Raw genomic sequence first — 13962 nt, forward strand, 5'->3', positions numbered from 1 at the left:
TTGCTTTAGTTGAGAAACTTACTTCCAAATTACTTTTATGTGTTTTAAAAAGTCATAAGGAGCAGCCAAGAAAAAAAACATATATAGTTTCCATAGGAATAAGGACAAAAAAATGGGGTTGATGACAGCCCCAAATGATATTTCCTAAAGGAAAAAAATGTAATGTTTAACTGGTTTTTTTTTTTTTTTGAGGTGGGGTAAGTGAACTACACACATCATAAATAAAATTTTCTTACTTTACAAGGAGGAAGGACTGTGATCCTGTTTTTGATGCATATTAAATACAAAAATCCACTGTTCTGATCAAGATGAGAGAGAAAACATCATTTTTCAACACTTCAGTTCTCGCGCAATGAAATCCAAAGGTCTGTTGAATCCACCTTTTCCATTCATGTACTGCCTATACTTTCTCTTCTGAGACACATTTATGGCATAGGCATTTACAGAGCCATCCACCTTTTTCCCTTTAGTGGAGTCAAAGGAGGCAAATCCCATTAACTTCATCATTTCTAGTTCTTCCTCTGTTCTGTTGCTTACTCAGTTATCTCACGTTCTTTGCTCTTTGATTCGTTTCTTTCTCCTCCTCATCTCTTCTTTCTTCTTTTTCTTTTCTTTTTTTCAGTTGAGAAGGGGAAGGAGGTGCGGATCTGTGTCGTCTTGGGGACCTGGAACGCCTTCTGTGTGGGGAGCGAGAGTGGCTTCCTCTCCGATCTCTCTCCCTGGACTGGGACCTTTCTTGGCGCCTGTGTTCTCTTTCCTGGGATGTGGACCGGACCGGACCGCCTACGCTCCCTCCTTGGGGAGTAGCTGCGGCTGTGACCTATTTGGAATCCTCCTCCAGGATCGAGAAATATCTATTTAGATCTTCTGCCTAAGATTGACTTGGTTGGTTTTTTGATATTGAACCACATGAGCTGTTTGTACATTTTGTAAATTAATCACTTTTTAGTCACGTCACTTGCAAATATTTTCTTCCAGTTTGTAGGCTGTCTTTTGATTTGTTTATGGTTTTCCTTTGTTGTGCAAAAGCTTTTTCTTTTCTTTTTAAAAAATATTTAATTGGCCTGTGCTGAATCTTAGGTCTAGCATGCAGAATCTTATTTATTATTTTTGGCTGTGCTGGGTCTTCTTCATTACGGTGCATGGGCTCTTTGCTGTTGCACACAGACTTTCTCTAGTTGCAGCAAACAAAGGCTACTCTCTAGTTGCAGTGTGAAGGCTTCTAATTGCAGTGGCTTCCCTTGTTGTGGAGCACGGGCTCCAGAGCACATGGGCTTCATTAGCTGTGGTGCTTGGGTGCAATAGTCCAGGTGTGGGCTTATCTGCCCAGTGGCATGTGGGATCTTAGTTTCCAGACCGGGGATTAAATCAATGTCCCGGCATTGGCAGGCAGATTCTTAACCCGTGGACCACCAGGGTAGTCCCAAGCATGTGGGATCTTTTAGTTGCAGCATGCAGAATCTTTAGTTGCAGGATGTGAACTCTTAGTTGGGGCATGCAAGCTCTTAGTTGCGATACTGTGGGATCTAGTTCCCTGACCAGGGATCGAGTCTGGGTCCTCTGCATTGGCAGCTAGGAGTCTTTATTTAGCCCCTGAACTACCAGTGAAGTCTCTGCTGTGCAAAATATTTTAAGTTTAATTAGGTCCCATTTTCATTTTTTATTTCCATTACTCTAGGAGACCAATCCAAAATGATATTGTTATGATTTATATAAGAGTGTTCTGCCCATGTTTTCCTCCTGGAGTTTTATATTAACTGGTCTTACATTTGGGTTCTTAATTTCTTCTGAGTTTATTTTTATGTGTGGTGTTAACTTCTCATTTCATCCCTTTACATGCAGCTGTCCAGTTTTCCCAGCACCACTTACATTTTTGCCGGTCTGTTTTCTGGCAGTGTGGTGCTCCTTGTAGGATCAGGGCTTGGATCTGGGCCCACAGCAGTGAAAGCATGCAGTCCTAACCACTAGACTACCAGGGAATCCCCCCAGCGCCACTTACTGAAGAGACTGTCTTTTCTCCATTGTATATTCTTGCCTCCCTTGTCATAGATTAATTGGCCATAGTTGCATGAGTTTATTTCTGGGCTTTCTATTCTGTTCCATTGGTCTATTTTTTTTCCCTCTGTGCCAGTATTATACTGTTTTGATCACTGTAGCTTTATTGTATGATCTGAAGTTGGGGAGCCTGATTCTTGCAGCTCCATTTTTCTTTCTCTAGATTGCTTTAGCTTTTCGGGGTCTTTTGTGCTTCCATACAAACTAAAAAAAAATTTTTGTTTAGTTCTGTGAAAAACACCACTGGTAATTTGATATGGATTGCACTGAATCTGTAGATTACCTTGGGTAGTATAGTCATTTTTACAGTGTTGATTCTTCTGGTCTAAGAATATGGTGTATCTTTCTGTTTGTGTCATCTTCAATTTCTTTTATCATTGTCTTATAGTTTTCTGAGTACACGTCTTTTGCCTCCTTAGGTAGGTTTATTCTTATGTATTTTATTCTTTTTTTAGTGCGGTGGTCAATAGGATTGTTTCCTTAATATCTCTTTCTAATCTTTTGTTGTTAGTGTATATAAATGCAGATTTCTATGTACTAATTTTGTATCCTGCAACTGTACCAAATTCATTGATGAGCTCTAGTAGGATTTTAGTATTTTCTATGTATAGTTTTCTGAGCTTTCCCAAGTGGTTCAGCAGTAAAGAATCCACCTGCCAATGCAGGAGACACAGGTTTGATTCCTGGGTTGGGAAGATCCCCTGGAGAAGGAAATGGCAACCCACTCCAGTATTCTTGCTTGGATAATTTCATGGACAAAAGAAGCATGGCAGGCTACAGTCTGTGGGGCTGCAAAAAGTCAAACATGACTTAGTGACTAAACAACTTATATAGTGTTCAATTATCTGTCATCTGCAAATAGGGATAGTTTTACTTTTCCAATTTGGATTCCTTTCACTTTTTCTTCTCTAGTTTCCAAAACTATGTTGAATAAAAGTGGCAAGCAAGCATGGGGATCCTTGTCTTGTTCATGGATCTTTTCACCACTGAGTATGATGCTAGCTCTGGTTTTGCCATTTATGGCTTTTATTTTGTTGAGGTAGGTTCCCTCTAGACCTACTTTCTGGAGAGTCTTTTTTTTTAAAATCATAAATGGATGTTGAATTTTATCAAAAGCTTTTTCTGAATCTATGAAGATGATTATATGGGTTTTATTTTTCAACTTGCTATTAAAAAATATTTATTTGGCTGTGCCAGGTCTTAGTTGATACACATGGAATCTTCAGTCTTCATTGCAGCATGTGAACTCTTGGTGGTAGCATGCAAACTCTTTGCTGTGGCATCAATTTGATATTTTTATTTTATTTTAAAAATTTTGTTAAAGTATAGTTGGTTTCCAATGTTGTGGTAATTTCTGTTGTATATCAAAGTGACTCAGTAACATATACATATATATGTATATTCTTTTTCATGTATTTTTTCTTTATGGTTTGTCACAGGATATTGAATATAGTTCCCTGTAGTATACACAGTAGGACCTTATTGTTCTAATCTTCAGTTTGTTAATGAGGTGTATCACACTGTTTTGTAGATAATGAAAAATCCTTGCATCGTTGTAATAAATCCCACATGATCATGGTGTATAACCCTTTAAATGCATTGTTGGATTTGATTTGCAAGTAGTTTTTTGCTTATGTCTATGTTCATCATTGATATTGGCTTGTACTTTTCCTTTCTGTGTGTGGTATATCTTTGATTTTAGGCTTCCCTGGTGGTTCAGTGGTAAAGAATGCACCTGCCAATATAGGAGACTCAGTTTGATCTGTGGGTCAGGAAGACCCCTGGAAAAGGAAATGGCAACTCACTTCTATATTCTTGCTGGGGAAATTCCATGGACAGAGAAGCCTGGCAGGTTACAATCCATGGGGTCACAGAGTGGGACACAGCTTAGTAACTAAACAGCAAAAACAACAAATCTTTGGTTTTGGTACCAGGCTGATGGTGGCCTCATGTAATGAACTCAGAGGTGTGTGTCCTTTATTCTCAAGCTTTTTGGAATAGTTTCAGAAGAATAGGTCTTAACTCTTCTCTAAATGTTTGGTAAAATTCACTTGTAAAGCCATCTGGTTCTGGACTTTTGTTGGGAGTTATTAAATCACAGATTCAATTTCAGTACTTATAATTGGTCTAATCATATTTTCCGTTTTTCCTCAGTTCAGTCTTGGGAGATTTTACCTTTCCAAAAATTTATATGTTTCTTCTAGGTTGTCCATTTCATTGGCATATAGTTGCTTGTAAAGATTCTTATGGTCCTCTGTTTTTAGTTGTTGGTGTTGTTTTTTTAAATTTGAATCATACCTTTTTTTTTGGCCACACCGCATAGCATGCGGAACTTCTTCAATCAGGGATCAAACCCACACCCCCTGTAGTGGCAATGCAGAGTCTTAACCACTGGATCACCAGGGAAGTCCTCTCCTATGGTCCTTCGTATTTCTGTGGTATTGGCTGCAACTTCTTTTTCATTTCTGATTTTATTGGTTTGGACCCTTTCCCTTTGCTTCTTTATGAGTTTATGATTCTGCCTATAAGTTTATAAATTTTGTTTATCTTTCAAAGAACCAGTTTTAGTTTCATTGATCTTCACAAAAGTTTTAATTCTGATGAAATCCAATTTATTTTTTGAAAATTGTTTGTGCTTTTGATATTGTAGCTAAGAAACCATTGCTAAATCTAATGTCACAAAGATTTACCCCTATAGTTTCTGCTGAGAGTTTTATGGTTTTAGCTCTTACGTTTAGTTCATTTTGGATTAATTTTTGCATAGAGTGTGAGGTAAGATCCAGCATCATTCTTTTGCATTTGGCTATCCAGTTGTTCCTGCACCATTTGTTGACCGGACTATTCTTTCTTCATTGAATAGTCTTAGCATCCTTGTCAAAAATCAATTAACATTCAATTTATATTTCTGGAATCTTAATTCTATTTTATTGATCTATATATCAATCTTATTCTAGTATCACATTGTCTTGATTATTATAGCTTTGTAGTAAATTTTGAAACAAGGAAGTAAATGTGAGTCCTCCAACTCTATTCTTCTATTTCAAGATTTTTTGTTTGTTTGTTTGTTTGCTTTTTGGTCCCCTTTCCATTCTCTATGAATTTTAGAATGATTTTTTTCAATTTTTTCAAATAGATCTTTTTTTTAAAATAATGATTGCATGGATTCTGTGGATTGCTTTTGGTATTATCACTATCTTAACAGTTTCAAGTGTTTCCATTCATGAAAATGAGATGTCTTATCTTTTCATTTTAGATAACCTCTTTAATTTCTTTCAGGAATGTTTTGTAGTTTTCTTTGTATTATACAGATCTTGTATCATCTTGGTTAAATTTGCTCCTAAGTATTCTATTCTTCCTCATACTACTGCAAACAGAATTTTAAAAATTAATTAAAAAAATTAATTTCCTGTTTGGACTGTTTATTGCCAGTTTATAGAAATACAGCTGATTTTTGATCTTGTACAAAGTTGATGAATTAATTTAGAGGAATTTTAGCTCTAACATTTCTTTTATAGATTCTTTATAGACTATTCTATATATAGGATTATGTTGTCTGTGAATAGAGAGAGTTTTACTTCTTTTTCAGTTGGTTGTCTTTTTTTTCCTCCTTGCATGGTTGCTCTGGCTAGGACTTCCAGTACAATATTGAATAGCAGGGGTAAAAGTGAGCATCCTTATCTTGTTCTTGATCTTTAAGGCAAAGAGTTCAGTCTTCTATGAATATGAGTATGATATCACTGAGCTCTCTCCAAGAGCTCACAGGCAGAGCTGCTGTTTAGGCTTTCTTGCTGGTGGGGGCTGCCACCATCTCCTCCTGCCTTTAACTCCCATGGGGTCCCTATTCTGTATAAGCCTTGGTTCCCTTCCAAGCTCAACAGTTCAGGGACAATCTTTCAGCTCCAAGGCTGGGGACCAGCTCCTTACAGAGTCTCTGGTAGCAGTCTGTTCCACGCTCTTTCAAAAAGTTTATGAACACCTCCTTGGAATGACATTGGAGACTGAAGAAATCTGTCATTACCATACCAGCTGCAGTTCTCAGGCCCTCTCTGGCACTTCTTTGTGCACTGGGGCCAGTGGTCAGGCTCTTCAAAGAGCAAAACCTGTAAAGGCCATCATTAGCCCAAACCTCAGTCCTACCTCAGTCTTTGTTGGTCTTGTAGCCACACTTTCCACCACATTTTCATATGTGTTACAGGGAATAGATCCCATGAGCCAAAAGAGGAATATAGTCTCTAATGAAATACACCAGGAATGGAATTAAGCCTCTCCCATCTTCAAGAGCCTTTCTCAGTCAGAACCTTCTTTCCACAATAGTGAGATTCCAGCCAGCTTCACATCTCTCTTCAAAGAACTGACCCCCAATAAAATCCCAGATGTCCAGCTTCCATCAGACATTTTTACAGCCCTACACTGAGCAATCAGATCTCCTTCGAAAGAGATATAAGCAAGAGCTTGGATGGGTATGAAAAGACTGCAAATAGACTTCCCTTTGGAATAGTGGGCCCTCAGGCCAACCCTGAAAACAAGATCCAAACAAGATCCAAATAAGTACTAGAAGTGATGTGTACAACAGACACGCTCTAAGAGAGGCAAGACCAGAGCCCAGCTGGCATGGCAGGCTTTCAGGGGAGTGATGGGTCATCTCTCCGTTCTAAATATCCTCCTAAACCCAAGATACCCCTTCTTGCTCCTTGTTGATCTCCTCACCGCATCCCTCCAATAGACCAGAAGAGCCTGGATGGGACTTTGAACGTGTATGACATCACAAAAGGTGCCAGCAGGATCACTGGATAGAGGAATAATGGCAGCCAGCACTGATAGATGTGTAACGTTTAACTACGCAGAGCATTCTGCTTATATTGAACTCATTTTACCTGCCCTACATCATGCTGAGGTTGGTACTAATTATTACTTCATTCTTACTCTACAGTTGAGGAAACTGAAACACAGAGATCTCAAGTAACTGGCCCAGTGTCACACAGTTGGTATAATAGCAGGACTTGAACTCTGACAGTCTAGCTATAGCCACTAACCTCTAGTGCCTGCGTCTTTCCACAGTGACTGGGAATTTCTCTGGCAAGATTTCTTTTCTATCAGTGTTTTCTTCCTTTCACTTTCCCTTCCACTTTATTCATTTAGCTGCAGAACACCACTTTTGGTCACCGCAGTCCTCCTGGGACAACACTTTCTCTGGCTTTTCCCATTCAGTCAGCCCCTTCTAACCTGGACTTTGCTCTGCTACCTGCTCCCCAACCTTGAGGACTTGCAAATGTCTTTCTCCTTTTCCCTTCGAGCTGACAGAACTGCAGAGGAGGCCTGGTTTGGCAAGAGAGACTCCTTGCAAGGTCAGAGAGATCCTGTGTGGTCAGCAGGATCTGAGCTCCAGTGTCTAAATCTGCTCCACGTTCTTGGGGGAACCTGCTCTCTTCCACCCTCCCCTCCTGCTTTTTGATCGCTCTGTCTCCTCTGCTGTTACTCTCCTGGCCTGTGGCTCCTCCCACCCCCAATAGCCATTTCTGTTTTTTCCTTGCTTTATCTATTTTTCTCTGCATGTTCCCCTTCTCCTGATACATGTTCATCTCTGGAATATTTTTCCTCAGCTTACTTTTTCTGCGTATATCTCGCTGTGTCTGTTTTGTGTGTGTGTGTGTGTGTGTGTGTGTGTGTGTGTATGTGACTGTGTCTATTTTTTAATGCTGATTTTTTTCTTTTGGTCAGGTAAACTCAGAGGGGAGCAAGAGCTCACTAAGATTTTTTTTTTTTAATGATACTCCTATTCTCTCTTAACGTGGTTTAAAGGCCTTTGCCGCTTGTGCCCTCCAACATGATGCTGTAGCTGTAAGCACCTTGGCTCTCTGCTCTACCCTTTGGAGGTGCCATTCCCCTTGCTAGAAAGAATCTGCCACCCTGAACCCACTATTCAGCCAACTCCCACTCATTTTTCTAGCCTCAAACACTGCTTCCTCCAGGAGGCCATCAGTGACTACCCAGGTGTCTAAGATGGGCGTCTAGTCTGTCTTTCTGTTGTTAAAGCAACAGTCATGTGTACCACCTCTGCCTTTTTTCTTATATGTCTCCCCATTAGACTTAGCTCTTTGAAGGCAAAGATGTACTTCCAGACTTACTTCCTTTTAACGGAATAAAAAAAAGTCTCCAGTTCTTGGGCTTCCCTAGTGGCTCAGCTGGTAAAGAATCCACCTCCAATGCGGGAGACCTAGGTTCAGTCCCTGGGTTGGGAAGATCCCCTGGAGAAGGGAATGGCTACCCACCCCAGTATTCTTGCCTGGAGAATTTCATGGATTGTATGTATAGTCCATGGAGTTGCAAAGAGTCAGACATGACTGAGCGACTTTCACTTCACTTCAGAAAAAAAGGCTGCTTCTGGCATGCTTCCCTACCAACTATTCTCTTAACACATCATTCTCTGAAACAGTGGCTCATTTCTGCTGATCTGGGGATTCTACAAGCCCAGATACTACCTGCGTCCTCCTCCAAGTCTTAAGAGGTTTTGGTTCCTTGGGGGTGTTTCTTCAGGCTTCTCAAGTCAATCTCTTTTTTTTTTTTTTTTTAATTAATCATGGAAGAAAGGTTAGGTGAAGGTTTTGTGGAGTCCTTCTAGTAACCACGTTGGTGGCTCCACTTCTAGGTGGGAAACTTAGGTGAAACCAATCACATATCAGTAAGCCTTCCCTACTGCTCTGTGACAAGTGTGCTTTTCTCTAAGGGAGGCACCATATCTTAGCTTTTTCCTCCTTCTCCCAATGCCCTGAAAAAACATTTGTGGAAATGTTTCATTGACATATATACATGTATATACACGTGTACGTGCATGTGTGTATATACCTACGTACAGATTATCTAGATACAGATCTTCTATATATGCCTGAGAAATTGTGAATTTGGGCCATAAACTGGGTTTTGAGAGGACCCAATCATTTCCAATACCTTTAAACCTGAGCCGTGAAATCTACATATTCTCTTGAAATGGTTTCTCCAGTAGCTGCAGCCGAAGGAAAACTGCATCATTGCTAGTATTCTGCCTGTAGTATCTGTTTCTTGAATGAATGTTCAAACACTGGTTAGTCAATTCACATTCCTCTGTGTGTTCCCCAATCCTAGAGAGGGAAATCTGAGCCACGGCAGATTTTAAATTTCCTGTTGCTGGTTTCACCCTCAATCAGAGCACCCAGCTGGGTGCACTCTGCCCTGGTCGCCCTCCTGATGGCGGCAGCTTCCTCAGCTGATCTGCTCAGAGTCACCCTGTCCACAGCAGTGCCCTGGCTGAGTCCTTTCACAGACCTCTCTGTGGCCCACGCCCAGGCATTCAGGAGCTCTCCTGAGACCCTTACGCCACATCTCATAAAATACACCACATCTTGTGAAATTCTTCGGTTGTCTTCCTTTATGTGATTTTCTTAGCTATTTTAGACATTTACTCTCCCACATGAATTCTAAGATCATCTTATCTGATTTTGGAACAATAAACAAAAGAATTCTTGAGGTATTTAAAAAATCTTCCATCATAACAAATATTTAAAGAAATCAAGTTCTCATCGCATGGCTAGTAGTTTTTGCCTGATACACGTAGTAGCTGTATCCCTAGGTAGGTGTAAATAAGTTTGTGACATAATTTATTCAACCTAGCTTCTTAGTGATAGCATTTATGCTTTTTTGTTTATATATTTTCATTTGACCATTCTTTAAATGCCTTTTGAAAGCATTTTAAGTGTATTTCTTGTTCAACAGCATATAAGGGTTTTTTTTTTTTTTTTTTTTTTTTTTTTTAACTCAGTTGCATACTGTCTTTTAATAGGGAGATTCAGCCCATTTACATTTGTCTTCCCTGGTGGCTCAGAGGTTAAAGTGTCTGCCCGCAATGCGGGAGACCTGGGTTCAGTCCCTGGGTTGGGAAGATCCCCTGGAGAAGGAAACAGCAACCCACTCCAGTATTCTTGCCTGGAGAATCCCGTGGATGGAGAAGCCTGGTGGGCTACAGCCCATGGGGTCACAAAGAGTCGGACATGACTGAGTGACTTCACTAATAACTATATTGTTAATCTCCCTTTTAAGTCCTTTCATTCTACTTTATGTTCACCATTTAACAAGGGTATCCCCTCTCCACTCTGTTTTTTTTTTTTTTTGCTTTCCTTGGTTTTCACTTTCTCCTGGCTAATTTAGAAATTCTACTGTGTTTATCCATTTTGTCATTTCCTTCCACTTTCTAACACACATGATCAAATGCATGTTTCTTTTCTGGGAAATAAAAAGATACAAATTTTCCTCCACTCCCTCCACAAATTCTATATATGTTGTCACAGAGAGAGGACTTTGTCCAGCCATGTGTGGCTGAGGAGGGGTAGGGCAGGTAAGCAAAGTGGGCTCACATCTGAAAATGGGACTCCAGGAGCCCCCATCCAACTCTGTCTCTATGGACAGACTAGATCTGACAGTTCCCAGTCGACACCCCAAAAGCCCTACTTTTAAAGCTGGAGATGCCTCTCTCAAGACTTGATGCACCTGTCCTCAGACCCCTTTGGGGACTGATGTGGGAGAAGGAGATAAAGAGGCTGCTCCAGGAAGTGCGGAAGTGCACTGAAGGGACGCTATGGGGCCCCTCTGTCTGCAGAGCGGGTATGGAAGCTCCCCACACCAAAGCCAGCTGGGGCGCTGGGCAGCCGGAGTGCTGGGGGCTTTGGAGCTCATAGGGAGGAGGGCAAGGCGTGAAGGGGAAGAGTGTTCCTGGGGACCACGGCTCAGGGAGGGGCATATAAGGCAAACAAAGAGGCCCTGCTGAAGAGGTGGGACTGCAGAAAGACTGAGTTCTATGACAGGGGCTTTCCTGTTCTGGAGGATATAATCTTAACCGAGGAGGAGAGGACAGTATCCTGGGTCTTGTGACTGAAGTGTTTCTTTTCAGGGAACATAGAAGTTCTGGGGCGGTCAGTCAGCCTCAGATTGGGAGTGGGCAGGCCCCTCTACCCTTGGCCCTCAGCTGGGCACTGCATATTTAAGAGGTTGGTTCAGAGCCTGCGTGAGACTCTTCATTCCCCATGGGGAAGATGGACTCTCCAGCTCTGGTCAGATTACTCCAAAGACCCAGGATCCTAGACCCTGGCACACCCTAAAGGACAGTGAGGGTTGAGGGTACCCTTTCTCAGGGTCTGCAAAGGGTTCTGTGAAAAGGAATGCATCTCAGCTCCACTATCTAATACTGGGTTCTCATAGAGTGTTGGGCATACAGACGAGAATAAGGTGCACACTAAAGGAGGCTATGGCTCCTTTGGTGGTGGGGAAGCAGGAAAAGGGCTACTAATTCTCATCTAAGCATCGACTACCTGACAGGCACTGTGAAGTATGAAAATCCTGACAACAAGCATTGTCAACACTCATTTAGAGATGAAAAACCAGAGTCTCTGATTGGATGGCCTGCCCGATGTAGCACACCTCATCTGTGCAGAAAGCTTAGATGAAAGCTGGTTCTGTCCTATTTCAAATCCCAAGTCTTAACCTCGAGACTCTCTCAAATTGTTTTGAATACTCTGGTAGCCATCATTCGGAATCTGGCTTTACACTTACCAGTGAATGGGGAAGCTACCCAAGGATTGAATAAATAAGATACAGGAGATCCCTTGGTGACAGGGCAGTCTGCTCCCAATTCACAAGTATGCAGTGTGGGTTGTCCTCTGGTCCTTCTCTTAGGGGAAGGTATAATTAATTACTCAGGTCCTTTGGCCCCAAACCATGGTCAGAATCCCCACTAACCCTTTCCATACCAGTTCCTTGTTCCCTGCCCTAAGCTGCCCTTGCCTCCTCTTTCTGTTAGAACCATACTGGGTGGGAAAGGCCTGTGAGTATTAGAAGAAGTTCCCTGTAAGAGCAAACAGGTATCTCTTGATCAGGTTGTGAAAGGGCTTGGTTCCCTGTTCCCACAGTCTCTTCATATCTCTTAAAAAGCCTTTTAAAATATATTTGCATTGTAGAAAACACAGATAAAAGGAAAATGGAAAGCATTCATCTCATCACTACTAAATAACCATTGCTCCCATTATAGCAAATCTCTCTCCATCTGCCCTAGGAAGGAATAGGTCTGTGAAGCAAAGCTTAATTGTTGCCTTTGTGGAGGTTAGAGGTTATAAAGCCTATAGTTCTTGTAAGAAGTTGTGTTGGCTGTTTAACCCATTGTTCAAAAGACTCCACCATACTAACTTTATAATTTAGATAATATAGGTGATGTTTATTAAACCTGTTATCAACAGGTAATGCTCCATTAAAAATGTTTTTCAAAATGGTATTCATTAAATACCTGAGTTTAATAAGCCAAGCACAAAAGACATACAGGTATTGCTTGCCATGGGCAGAAGCCCTTTGGATCTGAAGGGTAGCCAGGTAAAGGACATGTGAGTAACTGAGACCCAGGAGAGGGTGATGAAAGGACATAGAAATGCCAAAAAGACCCAGGAGAGGCCAGGAACATGGGAGTGACAGGAGCACAGGTGCCTCAGATGCTTCAGAACAAGGGATTGTATGACCACCTTTGCTCGGCCAGAGCCCTCTTACCTGCAGATGAGGGCCAGAGGGCCGGTTGGGCAAAGGGGGCAGGGATGAGGCTTACACGCCGGCCTAAGAATCGAGTGGAGCAGGGAAAAGGAGAAATGGCTTCATTTCTGGGGAGGATTAGGAGGTGAGAAAGGGGCACCTGCCCTGCCCCCATGATCCAGAATAGTCAAAGACTGTTCAACCCCTCAGGTTAAAAAATTGAGACCAGAAGAGCTGAAGAGGGCAAGGAGAAGGCATACTGGTCTGTCTCCCCAGGTGCAGTGTAGAGCTGCTAATCTGGCATCCAGAGGGCCCACATGGGGTCTCTTTGCTGTGGGGGGGGGGGGGGGGGGGGGGGGGAGATGGGCAGACAGCCACCACAAGCGGGACAGAACCCCCAGCCTGCGACCAGCCGAAGAGCGTCCATGTGACATCCCCAACGTCTCAGCGCGTGGTGTAGGGCTCGTGCACAGAACTCCAAGGTCACAGGAATGAAAGGAGGCGGGGCTGCCCAGGAGAGAGACCACCGACCGCTCACCCGGACATCAGCCCGGTCATTGGTCAGATCCCGGCAGGGAAGCTCTGAGAACCCTGCGCAACAGCCGCGCCCCCGCCCAGTCACCCGGGAGACTCCGGGGCTGGCTGGCCGGGGGAGACGGCTGGGAAGGGCGCGAGGGGCCGGGCTGTCGTTGAAAGCCGTTGGCCGAGCCCCTCCGCAGCCTTCTTTCCGTTAAGCTCACTGCTGGAGTCAAGGTTGGCCACACGCCCTCCAGGCTGCAGCAGGCTTGCCAGTCGAGAGGCTGTGGAGGTTGGAGACTCGAAAAACTAAACTGTTGCCCAGGCCTTGAACTGTAGCAGAGCCATATATTCTTGTGGTGACCGTGGCCTTAGGAAAAGAATTCTTCCTCTAGGGTGATTAGGTTGGAGCTGCACAAGCCTTATTAATATAATGCAGCCGGCCTATGGGGTGGCCTTGGAGGAACCGCTGGAACATTTCAAACCTTGTCTTGGGCAGGGGGTTATATGGTGGATGTTAAATTGGGTAAAATTTGTAGTTACACCCATAAATACAGAGTTTGAGCTGATGACTTCTCTTTAGCTTAAGGTTGAGGATTTTTAGCCAAGTTTTCTGATTCCAAGAGGGGAGCAGACATGCCTCCTGCTATGAGTGACTGATGGGATCACTGCCATCAGTTTAGTGACACCTCCACCCAGTTAGGGTTTCATGGACTCGGTCTCTGCACCCAGATTCCTGTCGCCATGAGACAAGCCTAGGGGTTCCCGTCGTCATTCAGGCCATCTCTATTTTCCTTCCGTTCCTTTCTTTTCCCTATCAAAGCCCTCTCCTTCTTCATCTCTTAGGATACAATA

General features: G+C 42.7%; 1 pseudogene; it reads right to left on the bottom strand.

Moving 5' to 3' along the window:
* Nucleotides 1-330: 330 nt before the first annotated feature.
* Nucleotides 331-12766, bottom strand: LOC128054805 (U4/U6.U5 small nuclear ribonucleoprotein 27 kDa protein-like; annotated as a pseudogene).
* Nucleotides 12767-13962: the final 1196 nt, after the last annotated feature.

The sequence above is a fragment of the Budorcas taxicolor genome, chromosome 10, assembly GCF_023091745.1.
Source record: "Budorcas taxicolor isolate Tak-1 chromosome 10, Takin1.1, whole genome shotgun sequence".
Taxonomy (NCBI): domain Eukaryota; kingdom Metazoa; phylum Chordata; class Mammalia; order Artiodactyla; family Bovidae; genus Budorcas; species Budorcas taxicolor.